Source organism: Atractosteus spatula, chromosome 1 (genome assembly GCF_055471065.1).
Source record: "Atractosteus spatula isolate fAtrSpa1 chromosome 1, fAtrSpa1.hap1, whole genome shotgun sequence".
NCBI classification, from domain to species: domain Eukaryota; kingdom Metazoa; phylum Chordata; class Actinopteri; order Semionotiformes; family Lepisosteidae; genus Atractosteus; species Atractosteus spatula.
Window position 1 is genome coordinate 11,310,376 of NC_142706.1, and position 15,054 is coordinate 11,325,429.

The 15,054-nt window shown below is 43.4% G+C and overlaps 1 protein-coding gene across 12 annotated transcripts in view; it reads right to left on the reverse strand.

The window, feature by feature from the left end:
• The window catches only part of LOC148840603 (amyloid beta precursor protein binding family B member 2-like), a 140,678-nt gene extending 127,067 nt beyond the window's left edge, over nt 1–13,611 (reverse strand). For 5 of the 12 annotated variants that reach the window (XM_088911179.1, XM_088911259.1, XM_088910728.1 and 2 more), the window contains exon 1: nt 13,531–13,611. The gene's annotated coding sequence lies outside the window, so the exon portion shown is untranslated. The remainder of the gene's footprint in view (nt 1–13,530) is intronic. The other 7 variants (XM_088911427.1, XM_088910971.1, XM_088911344.1 and 4 more) reach the window with 2 other exon arrangements.
• Nucleotides 13,612–15,054: the final 1,443 nt, after the last annotated feature.

Below are 15,054 nucleotides of genomic sequence, written 5' to 3' on the forward strand. Positions count from 1 at the left end.
AGTGTTGAGCTGTCAAGAAAACAAGCAGCCGGTGAAGAATGCAGCTCTTGGGAAAAGAGCCCAGAGGTCTCGGCACGTTTCTGCCTGGCGATTCGACTGCCACCACAATCCAGATGTCCAAACTGAAACCGGCTGTAAAATTCAAGTGCTCGACTTGAATTTTATGAACCTGAAACTGAAATAAAAATGAATCTATGAGGGAAAAACTCCCAAGTCAGGGGTAAACTCATGCTCTTTCATTTTAATCCACTAAAAAGCAACTTCCTAAACAATAAGGCGTTAACTGTTGTGTTTGAGTCATCTCAAATTCCCAAAGCCCCCACAGCAATCTCTTTTCACACCAGCTGTGTGTTATTGTTGCAGAAGAACTAACACAGGTCAGAGGCATCACCCAGTCGGATTTCTATAACACATCACTACCATCCCTGATTTCAATTGGAGCACTGCTCTCTTGCTCTGGTCCTGCAGAGTCCTTCATGTTTGACAGGAACCATCATCTTGACTACTAAAACCCACCAGCTGATTGTTTTAAATACACTCAGAACTGTAATGGACTTAAAAGCGGAAAAGAGCCAGGTTCTCTCCAGGACCAGTACTGAAGACCTCTGGTATAAATGCATCTACCTTTTGCAGAACCCTTCTTGAGAATATCAGGAATAAGTCATACTCCCATAGCCTTCTCATGTGACCCCAAATTTCCACGTACACACTGAACATGCTACCTCATTATATTCCTGCTCAATGATATCTATTCCTGTCCAATTGTCTCTTGCTACAGACATGGAGGACCAGGTACAGCCCTTTTTGCTGTTGCAAGCCTTGACTGATTGTAACATCATTAAAAGGTAAACCGACCGACACCAGCTATCCAACTTCCCATCATTTATACTGCTCCAAACTCATGCTGGTCGAAGCAAAGCAAAAGATCTGATGCTAAATCCTCCAGATCAAGCTCTTATTGTATTTGCTTTCCACACTTGGCACCTTATTATCAAAACAGTTAGGTAGGAGCATGTTAGGTTCCAGGGGTGTGTGTGTGCAAGGGGGTGGGGAGTAGAGGGTAGTGACTTTAAGTCAGTGAAGGTGCTTTCTGGTTGCTGGAAGGCAAAACCTCTCTTGCACCAATGAGTCAAGCAAATTCCAGACTGCAAGCCAAACACTGCTGTAGTAAACTCACTTATCAAGAAGACAGCGGGCCAGACTTCAAAATAATCTAGTCAAAATTGCAGGCTTTTGTTCCAGAAAAAGTATGCAGGAGCTATACAGTATATTCATGTGACAGAGATAATCTTAATTGTCTTTGAGAGCATTTTTTTGTTTTCCTTAACCCTCTTCTCTTTCCTTTATAATGTCTACACAACAGCAGTTCTGACTTCTTCATCAGCATGTGAAGAAAAACCGCAAGCAGGTGGCTGGTTACAGAAATACAGCAGGAAGTGAGTTAAGTGCATAAGAATAGTTACAAACAGGGAGGCCACTTAGTCCATCTATCCCAATTGTTAAGGACTGGCTGAATGTTGGTGCTGATGACTAACATCAGCGTCTCTAGCATAGAAAATAACTTTTTTAACTTGGAAGTTGTTTATTGTTAGAATTCAGACTCACTGAATGTGAATGGCTGGGATGCAACAATGGCTGCAACTCCTGCACCACTCTGGAGGAAACAAAGTAAGCAGACACGGGCCTCCAACACACCTACCAGCGAAACCATCCGGCATCAAGGCTCTGTCTGACAGGACAGATGTAACGCCAACACGTCAACACTCGCTGACACCACAGCAAGTCTGGAGGCACCCAGGAAATCACAGTAAAGCAGGGAGGAACCTCATCAACTCATACCAATCCAGGAAGCATTCCACAAACTCTCTGCTTGAGGAATCCTGATCACAGCTGGCCAGTGATAAGGCCCAGGTTCGAACCAGTTCCAAGAAATTGGCCTTTTCGGCCAATTCCATTAATATGTTGGCAACAGTCTACAATTACCTTTAGGTTTGGCATGATGATTAAGACATACAGGGCAAAGACGATGTTTGATTCCAGTAGTTTGCTTGAGCCAGGGCAGATACCAACGTGCACATCTTCAAAAAAAAATAAGACAGCTAATGTGCTTGTGAATTAGTCAACTACTAAACCAAGTCTCAGATTCTGAGACCGTAAAAAGGCATTACTGGGCAACAGATTGCTTAGCGGAATAACATTTCACATTCTGCAGTCAAGTCAGGAGACAAAGACCACCCACAGCGTACACAATTAACACTAATGGCCGATTCCTCAATTAGCTGAATTACCAAGTGCTGTTGTTCTGGGGAGTCCTAACACTCCAGAGCTGCCGTTTTACCTACCGACCCCCCAAGCACGAAAAACCCTCTCACGCTTCACAGACATGAAAAAAGTTGCTGCTTCAGCAAGAAGGATTCAGGGGAAAGAAATGGGTTGTCTCAGTGATGAGCAAGTTTTACAGTGGCTGCTTCCAAATCAACCCTGGAGCAGAGCAGGAGGCTCTAAAAAAAATGAGCGAGTCTGTCCCTCCGAGTTAAATAAAGGAATCAGTCAAGAGTCTTCCGATAATTTATGTTTTTCAGGTTTTTCTTTTTCCTGAAATAGGATGCAGCTGGACATTCCTTGGTACTGAAGCTGCTTAAATCTTCTGTCCTACTCCTATCCTGCCCTAAAACTACGCTATTAGTACAGGCTGCCCCAACGATTACAAACAGCTACAACACGTGAGCAAAGCACCATAAGATATTTAAATAATTTGGGCACACCAACATACGTACACGCTGTTTATTTTCATGCTTGATAGTATTCAGAGTGAAATCAGTGCACGTCTGTTTCATGAGTGAGCCAAACAAAAAACCCTAATCACTGCTGATACTGTGAGTACTAGTAATACATCAAGCATCAAGGAAAAGGCAGCCTCAGAGAAAGGAGAATGACCATTACAGATCAGGTATGTCAAATTGCTCTACGAAGACAAAGCCAGAATCCGAGAAATGTGAAAGTATTGTGTCATTATTAGTATTGCAACAGTACAGTTCTCTATTAATCAAAAATTAAACAGGCTTCTGTGGACTACCCATTTTCAACATTGTTTCTAAGGGATAAAGTTTAAGAAAGCAACATTTAAAAAACCCCGTATACGAGTTTGACCAAAATTGTTTATCATAGCAAGAAATAATGGACATCGGCTTAAAGGTGTCAATCATCCAACATCAGATACGCTGACAGAGAACAAATTGTGATTTACACAACCAGCCCAGCTAAGAAACGGACATGACTGCAGCAGAAAGTACCCTCAGAGCCTACAAACGTACTGAAACAAAACAAAAATGAAAAGTATGCAGAAAGAGCCTCATTACAGTTCAAACTGTCCTCAGGCTTTTACGAAAAACACTTGGGCTTGAGAGTGGGCATGTCAACCATCATCAAGGCCCTGTCCGCAAGAGGACACCGAACTGGATCAGCCTTCTACGCGACAGTGAAGGCTAGAGTTCGCACGGAAAACGCACATCCAGCTTCAGGCCGGCATTCTTGACTCTCGGCACGCCAACGCACGTCAACACAGCAGGTCGACAGCAAGCCTAGCCACGTGGACATAGCAGTATAAACACCCACTCTAAGCAATCTCTGACAAGGGGAGTTTTCTGACCGGACTTCAGCCTTGTCCAAACATGCCTCCCATTTCTGGATCCCAAACAATGAAAACAATCTGGCTACCATTCCGTCCTGGAATCGTCCGTGACGCCAAAAACAATTTGTCCATTGTGGACCTTTTTAATGGCGCATTCAGCTGAGACAGGCCCGTTCGCCCCGGACGAAAACAGGCTAGACCAGTCAGGGGTTTCACGGCAAGACTCTGAGCGAGACGAACAAAGAGCAGCACTTTGTTCAGAGGTGCGAAGCAAACAAAGGACACTTCTGAAACTTGTCGACTCATTTCAAAACACTGCAGACACCCAGCCCTAGCAAGAAATCAAAATCGCATCACTTACATCGCAGTCTCCTTGTTCTTGACTCCATTCTTCTTTCTCAGTGCAGAGCTCATTGTTTCATATGCCAGAAACACATTTGTTTGCAGCACGTCACAGCGTATTGAGGCCCGGCTGTGCTGTACTTGGGTAGGTGACATTCCGGTTTATTGGCCTAGCACCCAGGTGGAAATACCACTGGCTTCACATCAATAAAAGGAGCTATAGATCAGTGCCAGATCCACAAAAGAATGATAATTCCTTACACGTATGTAGTGCTTTTCTGGACACTCAACTCAGAGGGCTTAACAGGTAATGGGGATCCCCTCCACCACCACCAATGTGCAACCAAAGTGCGCCAGAACGCTCCCCACACATCAGCTATCAGTGGAGAGGAGAACAGAGCGATGAAGCCAATTCATAGATGGGAATTATTAGGATGTCATGATTGGTAAAAGCCAGTTGGAAATTTGGCCAGGACACCGGAGTAACACTCCTACTCTTTTCAAGAAACGCCCTGGGATTTTTAATGACTACAGAGAGTCAGGACCTCGGTTTTACGTCTCATCCGAAGGACGGCGCCTGTTTACAGTATAGTGTCCCCGTCACTATACTGGGGCATTAGGACCCACATGGACTGCAGGGTGAGCACCCCCTGCTGGCCCCACTAACACCTCTTCCAGCAGCAACCTTAGTTTTTCCCAGGAGTCTCCCATCCCAGGAGGCTCACACCTGCTGAGCTTCAGTGGGCTGCCAGCTATGAGTTACGGGGTGATATGGCTGCTAGCGAATGATGACAACATCACATGGTACTTTCCTAAATCCTGAAATTAGATCCCCCCCAAGTCATTTTTGAGTTTAGCTGAGGGATGCTGTACAAAGCAGCTGAACAAATCGTACTAAATATCCTTGTCAACAGAAAAGGTATCAATACACAGTATTAAAGGCATTTATACTGAATTCAGTTAAATGGAACCAGCTTCAGTGCCTTTAGTTCCTTCCCTGCTTCACTGCCTTTTATGCCTTTGGGGTTTTTCTGCCAAATGCCCTCAACCCACTCCTCTGGTCTCCTTCCAGTCCAGCACACACTGCTAACTGCTGTGTCCGTTTCTTCTGCAGGCCTGAGCTGGTGATTGGTAAGTGACGTCAGGTCCCGGTCATCATGAAAAGACAGTCTCTTTCCAAGACTCTCCCCTTTCTACCCTCAGACAAGATATTGTTTCCTCCTGTAGAAACACGAAGGAACTGGCAGGGGACCATAAAGCTAAAAACTACATTTAGTATTGTACCTCTCTAGGAGGACTATCTCTTATCTTAATGCAAAACAGCTATTGTTTCAGTGGGAAACTGACAAAGAACTAGGCTTCTGCATAAAACAAAAATATACTGAGGGCAATTAAAAACCTAACAGGTGAATATTGGGACCAATTATATTTGTTGCTTTTCAATGCCTCTCAGTATTTTAGGGAAAACAACAGAACACCAAAAGTAAATGTAATTATAAAAAGTGAGAGGCTAGAGCTGTTTATTATTTTCGTATTTAGTTCCTTAAGACAGCTCAAGTCACATGGTTCCATAAAATTGCCAGTTCAGTGTTTGGGATTTGAGCTGTTAAAGCTGAGTAAGAAACTAAATCACTGTTCAAAATATTTTTTTTTTAATAAACTGAAAACGTAATTGATTGAATCCATTTGAACCAAGTGTTGCGTTGTATTATGTACACTGGTATAAGCCACTAAGTGCTTGTCACGTTAAATGCTTATCTTAGTAAAGATGTGCTGAAAACCAGTATCTGAGATCTTTTTTGTCAGATCCCTGCCCTCAGCCCTGGGCGGCTCTGTACTCGCCAACAACATGTTTTGAAGACAGACTTAAGCACGGCGATGTATTCCCACTATCACATGTCCCCAGGCAGTTGTTATAGTTACAGCAGCAGAGGAGTGGCTGAGGACAGGAGAAGACTGGCTGTTGTGGCCTTTGGGTACTGCGTGGAGCTGTGACAGTGTTCAGCACTTTGACAGAACCAGGCTACAGCCCTGCGTTTTTCCAAGGCAGCGACACTGAAAAGGTGCTCTGCGTGACTGAAAGTCACCGGCGCCACTTCAACAGAGCGGGCTCCGTTTCCTTAACAACAATTTCCCAGTAAGATCGCACGATACATGGAAAACAACACAGCCAGCGGACTAAAATTATGTGTGATCAGCACACCAGCATACACCAAGCGAAACTAACACACAAACCATGCGTGTGACAAAATTTTCCCCTTTTCTTTTAAAAAAATTGAAAATTTTAAAAATGTTGTCTTCGTCCCCCTCCAGAAATCTCTTGGTCGCTGTTATTGGTCAGATGAGCTGACCAGAACAGGCTTTATCCCTGCACAGGAGCCTTTAAGACAACATGAAAGAACATGATCGGCATCTCTGAACTGCCCGTGATCTTAGGACAAGTGACTTGCAAGGTCCCATCCAGGGTGTAGTCCCTGCCCTGTGTTCATAGAATAGGTTTCAGGTTGCTGTGAGCCTTACCAGGAAAATTCGGCTTTCTGATACCTGAATAGGCATCCATACCTCAGAATGGGCTCTGGCAGCTCAGTGCTCTATTTCACAGTGGCAAGTCAAGAGAGACTCAGTTGACTCACATCTCCAGCCAGCTCCCCTTCTAGGAAACCTTATCACAGCGCTCCCACGACAGAGCACTGCAGTATGGTATCGTAGCTGTACTGTGAGCACAGGCCTGCGTCTCACCTTCTCAATACCACCATGATGGACAATACAGCACCAGCAGAAAGCCCCTCTCTGGAGCTTGTCTAACTAATGCCCACTGATTTTCTATGCCAGGGATATGCTCCCATTAGGTAACTCACACAGAAAATATGCTGCTTCAGTACGAGCTCTGAACTGTCTTATCAGCACAGTGGGAACAGAGTATGACATCAGCATTTATCAGATATTCACGCTTTTCTGAAAAACATCAAAAGCACAGAAGCCGATAACAGTTTTGCTGTGCTAAACATCTTCTAAGCAAGCGATGCATCCATTTCTGTAATATCAATGTTATTTTGTTTGGAAAAATATCTACTGAGAACTATCACATTTTTGTTGTAAAAAAAATTAATCTCGGATAACCTACCTTTGTTGTACAATACACTACACTATCTTCAACATTTGTTTTCTCAAACAGCTCACAAAGGCAAACATACTACAAAGGCCCCTCAAAAAGGTATGCTGCTTTGATTCATTCATTTTTTAATTTGTGTTCACAAGGGTCCCATGAATCTTCCCTTAGATGATTAGGAACAGCTGTTACACTACAACTAAAAGTGCCATACACCATCACAGTCTCCAGCAGCCAGTACTGGGGCTTGTTTCAGTGTTCACCTGAGGCACTCTTCACTGCTCTAGAAGACCAAGGTCTAATGATAAAACCCTTTTCTCCGAGAAGATGAAGATCTAACGATACAACTGTTTCTCAGAGACTTCATAGCAAAATCAGCGGATTTATCATGAGCCAGGATCTTCCTCAGAGCCTGCTCTGGTGTACCAGAACAAGACAGTGGTGGCCAGTAGCCCCTATCGGACAAGTGTTTTCTTCTCCTGTGATGTGAGGTCAGGAACTATTCATCACATTAACCCATTTAATCACTACCGCACGACTGACAGTGTTAGTTGGGAGCTGCATCAGCATGTGTTGGCTGCAAAGGAACAGGTAAAGGTTTATGCCATGCTGAAAAGAGAAGAAAAGAGACACGATGTCTTGGCTGTGGTGCCTCTTTCAGGTGCCAGGTCTTGGAACAGATCGCTGTGAAGAGACGGAATGCCAGTTTAGTGAGAGAAGAGGGCAAGTAGCTCAGGGAAGAGGAGAAGGAATGATGAAGCGATCTAGAAAAAGATTAAGTGGAAGGCATAGTGGGTCGCAGTAGGAATGGGTTGAAGACGTTCAAGTAGGTAGCTGAAGAAGGCTCCACAGCCGAAACGTTGTGTCTCTTTTCTTATTCATGGAATAAACCTTTAGCTGTTCATTTACAGTGCTACGCAACTCATGAATCTTAAATAAAGGACTGGTGGATTAAGTTTGGCTTTTATTGTCTAAGTGCAAAACAGCCCACCAGTAACAGACAAGCAGTGTTTTGTTTCACACCATAACTTGGGCCCTTCGGAAGAGTCATGGCACCATCAGATTGTCGGCGTGTCCGACATCCCATGCTGGGTGCACTTCTGCCTTGTGCCCTGGGTTTGTTGGAGAGATTCAGACCCTTATAAGGAAAAGCAGATGAGAGGAAAGACAATACACTGTAGCACCCGAACTCTTATCGTACAGCAGTGCCCTACTGCAGGGCTCTCAGTGTCTCTTCTAATCAGGATAATTATCCTCATCCTGTCAGGTCATTTGCACGCGGACCCTATCTTGGTTTCAAATGGGCCACCAGCAGTCTACCAGACAGTGTCAATGTCACTGTGAAGGGTCAACATGTCGAACGCCTGGCTAACGGGTCTCAGCTTCACAGAGACCATCATTAGCTGAGCGGCCCAGAAGTCACCACACAGATACAGGAATTGCCCCCGACTCCCAGATGCTTGAGACGACCACCCTCAGGGACTCAGGAACAGGCTCCGCAGTGAAAGCGCACGCGGTCTACCCCAGCTTTCTGTGCAGTGTGTGGACTGATAGGCGAGACTCCCAGACTGTTGAGTGTTCCTAGATCAGGAAGCTGCATCCGCATTTAGATATAAAGAAACCCCAGTAACAAACCTTTTTGCTGCTCATACTGGTTCTTGCTGCAGCTTTAATGCTGTAGTTGTCTAGATGTAAAACTGACTCCAACTCATCCACCGGGTTTTGAAGGTAAACTGGGTGATGAATTCGAAATTACATATTCAGATCTCACACTTTTAGGTGTCTTTATTTATACACACACACACACACACACACACACACACACACACACACAGATTTATTCTTCTTCAGGTGTAAAGTGCAACAAACAAAATGAGCTTTAGAATACAGACTGTAGGCCCTATTTATAACAACAAAGATTTTTAAAGTGCCACGTAAATCTTCCAAGAAGCTTTTTTATGAGGTCATATTCAATACCTTTTTCTCATTAGAAATCAACGATGATGAACCTGTAAGGTCGCAAACCTTTCAATGAAGGTAATTCAACAGTCGATCTAGGCCTGTAATTATTTTGTTAAATTATTCGTTTGTGCCTTAATACAGACTCTAAAGTACAGACAGGAGGCGAACTGTGATGAATGAGTTGAAAAATGTGTACACAGCACTGTAATAATGCTTCAGAGCCTGGTGCTGGAGTCCCTCCTGTATCTACAGGTTTTTGTTCCAGCTGGGCCCTTATTCACCAGTGCTGCTTGCTGCCAGTAACTGATCTGCTTGCTGGTTTAGACTTTATTATGCACTTAGTCCTTGGTTTAAAAAAAAACAGCAGGCACAGTTTGCTCCAGGACCAGGATAAGGAATCACAGAAACTAGATCTTTTGAACTGCTCACCTAAAACATAGGCTTATCTGCCAAGAGAACTCGCTGAACTTATCATGAATTATTATATTAGCGACAACAACAGTAATAAAAAATTATTTGACCCCCCCCCCCAGACCCAATAAAAGTTTCAGCTTTCACCTCTCTTAGTCGGCAGTTTCTAAATTAAATTAAAGATTTACCATTAGATTTCCTTAACGCAATCCAATTCAATTTCTATTCACTTTCTTACAGATTATCCTAACACTGCAAGAATCATTCACTGACTTCATTTCTCTGCTTGGCAGCCACCATGGTGCAATCGCTATAACACACTTGCTTGATATATCACCTGTAGAGCTTTTTGTTAATTCTCACAAGTGCAGGATCTCTTTTGTCTTGACCTGATCATTGATACAGAACTCTAACGATGTTCTACCCTGCTACCTGCAGGTAGCACGGTTACCTAAAATGCCCCTCATTTCCCTATATTCCTTGTAGAACTGGCTATAACCCATGAAAGGTCTCTTCAGATACTGCGAGACATTTGAGCAGCCAGACTTGTTAGAATAGTGTGACTCTCGGTACTGACTCCCAGCATGGCCATTACAAGAAGACCTTTTGCCTTTCAATCCTGTGCCAATACGGAAAAGACATAGTTAACTGCAATAAAGTAAAAGTTAAGAGGCTTTCTGTTGTTGGCACTGCCTATATTAAGGCAATTTCTAAACCACAGTGGTCCACATATCAAGCTGTGACTCACATTTTCCACATCAGCTTTACAACCTTAAAAAATGGCCAGCCGTTTCTATTAGTGACACAGTCGATTAGAATATTCTTCACATACTTCAGAGCGCTATTGAGGCCGTCTGTTTCCATTGTGGTTAGCCCTAAATGTTGGCTAATGTGTAACTAAATGGATGGGGTTAACAGGTTGTTGACCAACTCACTCAGGAAGGCATACCCTAAACACAACCTGGTCTCTTGTTCATTTCTGTTATATACTGAGCTGACAGAACTGTGGAACCTAGAGCGGTTTGTCTGAGGTCCTTGGTTGCAGATCATGCTTCAGGTGTGGAGTTAGACACCTGAGAAGAGAAAGCGCTTAGCTGCCTCTTTTGCTTTCTACGTTCCTACGTGGTATTAACCTCTGCAAGCACATCGCAAAACTGACATACGGGTGTGTGCAGTCTCCTGACATTACCCACAATGCAAGGACAAGAGTAACAGGACTCAGACAAAATGAAGACTGCTGCCACCAGGAAGATGATCTGGATGGGAAATGACCACGATCGAATGAACACCAACAGACAGGCACAGCTACAGTTATGTTTATGTGGAGTGTCTGGTCAATTAAATTTAAAATAAAAAAAAAATCAGTAGTTTCTGTCGATTCTTGCCTTCATAGCTGTATTCCAGTAACACTGTTCAAGCGAGCTCACAGTGTTAGCTGACAGTTGATAAGTGGCAGGGAACCAGGGTATTCCTCAACACATCACCACGCTATAGCCTACATACAGCAGGAGCAAGCCATTCTGGTCCTGGAGGTCCAGTGTGTTGGCCGGCTTTCAGTCCAGCTCAGCCCTTCAGCTCAATCAGCTTCATTAATGAGGCCAATTTAACACCTTCTCCCAACTCCACTTCAGGTGCTGCAGCTGAGAAGAGACCCAGCAAACCCGCCAGCCCACCCAGACCCCCTAGGGCCAGTGCGACACAGGTCTGGAAAAACTCCACTGTCACCAGTCCCTAGGGCTGACCAGAGCCCACTGGTACAAATCTAAGATAACGCCGATCTCTGTGCCAGCACTCGACACATCAAGAAAGACTGGCTCAATGCAATGAGCCTTCATTTTACTCCTTATATGACAGGTCTGTGTGTACGTACTGCACAAAATCTAAACACACCAGTTTAAACATGTCATCAGCTCAAATATTCATATTACCTCTGTACTGTACAGATTCCCATATTTCAGGTTGAACACCAGTGGTGTTATGTTCTCTGAGTTTGCGTTCTTGGCACACTTAATTCTTCCATTAGGATGTATTTTACTGTGTAGGGTTTAATTCAGTCTTTAATCCAGTAAATACACTTCAATTTATTTAAACATGCAATAACACCACCACAGCTAAGTGTTCCGAGCAAGGCCTGATATACCCTATCACTGTACCATTTTTAACCTCTGGGCAGTTGTATATCAAGCACAATAAAACTAGCCCCAGAACGAAATCTTAAATCCTGTAACAAGTATATTCAGAACTGTGAAAATTATAACAGAAAAACTCCAACGTGTGTTTCACTCCAAAACAGGGTTGAAATGTTCGCGGGTGACTGCAGAAATGCTGGTCAAGAATAAAACACCAATTCTCCAGAGACAACCCAAGGGGTGAAAAACATCCCACTGTTTCTAAAATACTGCAGTGTAAAAGAGTATTAACAAAGAAAATATTTTTCCTAGCGCGTAATTAAAAAAAAACATTCCAAGTCAGAATCAGACTTTTGACTAGCAATAACGCTCAAACAACGCAGTTGTTGTTTTTTTTAATGTCCTGGCCTGTTTCAGCTTTCATGCGGTTGTATGAAGTGTTACCCTTTGATCTCCAACTGCGTAGCGCAGTTTTGAAGTCATTTTCTCCGAGGTGGTCTCTTGTTAACGAAAGGACGGCAAACCGCTCTTCTAATGCAGAACATTTGTCTGTGGTTATGTCATGATGTTCATTTTATTTACAGTGTTGCAGCCCGTTGAACACATCAAGTCAGCTACAGGCTGTCGTGTATTCCTTTAAAGGCTACTTAGAGCCATCTCTGGCCACCGTCTGTCCCCTTGAAAAGACACTTAAGTTTGTAAACTGAAACGTTAATTGCCTCAAGCACGGTTTATTTATCGTTGCTGCAGAGGATACTGGCAGCGATAACTGCAGACGCTTGTGACCGAAGCCAATAACGTAACCAGCTTTGCTGCAAGAAAAAAAAATTAAATACTGTGCAATTTTTTAAAAAAAAAATGCAAGCTACCAAACTTAGGGGCGCTTAAACAAACGGATAGTTTCGCATTCGGGCTTCAGATGAATGTTTTTAACAAAAACGGAAACATGGCAGCAGTAAGCCCCGATGCCATTATTAAAGGTTTAAGATGCAGCACATTTCGGGGTCCTCGACGCGACCCTTCCCAGAAAAAGAGCGGACCGAAAATTACATCGACGAGCGGTTGGTTCTGGATTAAAAAAAAAATTAAATTAGAGCGCAACAAGAGGAACAGCGAAATTGGAATAGCGCGTCCGAGGTTTCTTTCCCCGGCGGTGCGCATTCCTCCAGACCGTAGCCACCGCTCCGCTCGGCTACCAGCGCCGCTCCTTAGAATAACGCACGGACAAGCGAACAGTCGCAGAACGCAAAAACCCATCACCGGCATGTATCGATTGATCCGAACACTATTGTTTTGAGAACTGGCTGTCACTGCGTTTGCCTGGAGTATTGATCCCCGTTATGTTAATATTAATATTGCCTCCCCGATGCTCGCCGTCAGAAAAGTGCCAGAATCTCGAGTCACAGATGCTCAAATTTGACACATAAGCCTCACTCGCTATGGAAAGAGCACGGTGTCGCAACTTTCTGGTCAAGGTAAAATATATGGCTTGTTCTGCCTTCCTTCGCTATCCTTTTTTTTTGCCATCAATCTAAACCATATTTCCCCCCACAGCTAGGCAGAGCGTGTCTCCAATTCTCTTATTCGCAAGGTAATGCTGAAGTTCGGACAGTCTGCGATTTTAGAAGGCAATCAGGCAAAGGACATATAAAACAGATTCCCAGAGAAAACCTTTGCCGTTATTACGAGATCAGGATACAAGACACAACTAAGTTCAGATGCAGCAGCGTCCATACCAGACCGAGGACCCTTCTCTGCCGCAAACCTCCCCTCCTCCCGACATTCTGGTGGAAGGCGATTTGCAAGCGCCGAGAAACCAAAATAGGGTACTCGCAATTGCAACTCGAATTGACGCGTCTGTGAGCTGAGGAGAGCAGGTTTCTTACTGCAATAAACAATTAAGCGTCCGGTTTAAAGAGAAATTCGTTGCATTCCATATCACTCACCTCCCCTGCTTGCGTCTCCGGGCTCAGCTCTTTTTCCAGATGTCTCTGCCTCTGAGAGAGCAGCACTCAGCGCTCCGGAACTGAACGATCCAATCACAGCTTCAACCACAGGAAACAATTCCTCGGCTCCTCTCTCTCTTTCTGGGAAATGGATAAGGACCCTGAAAACAACGACGAGAGTGCACCACATGGTGACAACACCTTGTTTTTTTTTGAAGCCGGATTGTTATCTTATTTTTTTTTTTCGTGGAGAGAAGGGGAACTGGTAGTAAAAAAAAAAATAAAATTCAGAAAACATTTCGTCTGTCTCAGATTTGCTCCCAAGGAAGTTTCACTTTTATGTTTGTTTTCTCTGTAGTCAAGACTTTTCAGCCTCTTCGTGATGAATTAAAGAAATACATGTTAAGCAGAATTCTGCACGACCTTGTTGAGTATTTTAATCCACAGAGACTGTAAAGATGGCAGCATATAACTCAAAGACAAAAATATTTCCAAAATGCACGCTGTGAAAGGTAATAAAACCACATTCCAGGAAGATGTAAAGAATACACAGTAAGTGTGTATTATAAAAGGATTGTTGTGTAATGTCATCTGTATTGAAAATGGTGTTTTTCTGTTCTCTAAAATACAAAAATTAAAAAAATACACAGATATAAATTTGGTTCACAAACAAATGATGCATGAGTATTCACACTTAAGTTATTAATTGCAATACAAGTTAATAAGGATAAGGTGTTTCAGCAGATGAATCTCATAGTCAACTGCTGTGATTGTAATTGTTGACTGGCATGCAGATCACAGTTTTCACTTAATTGCAACAGATCAATTCTGGTTCTGAGGTCCTGGTTGAAACTGAAATCCTAAAATTCCACCAGGGATCTCCAACCCTGATCCTGGAGAGCCCTAATCGAGCAGGTTAAACAGCTCACCATTATATCCCCAATCTCTAAAGACACGGAACAATTCCATTGTGATCAATTACATTGAAATAACTCAGAGATCAAAACCCTCTTCAGTCCTCAAAGACCAGAGGTATCGTAATTGAATTGATTACTCAAGTATTGCCAGTCTTTAAAAATAGGTGACTTATAAGCCTAAATGGACCGGGGCTTCCCAGCACCACAGTTGTAGATCCTCTGAATTACATGATCTGTAAGAGTTGACTTGCTGTTTGTGAAACAGCTCCTGGTGACCCCACTATTTTGGGGTTTTCATTCCAGCTGGAACTTTGATTGCCTACAGTAATTGACCTGCTGATGTGATTGAATGAGGCTTTTTAAGTGCTTTCTGCTCCCTCGGAGTTGATATTTTCGACTTCTGACTGTGTGTAATTAGTATTAGTTATTAGTTAAATCTAAGTCTAATTAAATCATCAAGGAACTCACACTCTGAAGTCCGGAGAAGTACGGAGGACTAGGGAACCTAACTGTTAAAGCTCTTGGTACTCATCTCAACATACAGTAGATATACAGTAGTGTTGATGTGAACAGCTTTAGTTTCATGATGCAACTCTATAGTCTGTGG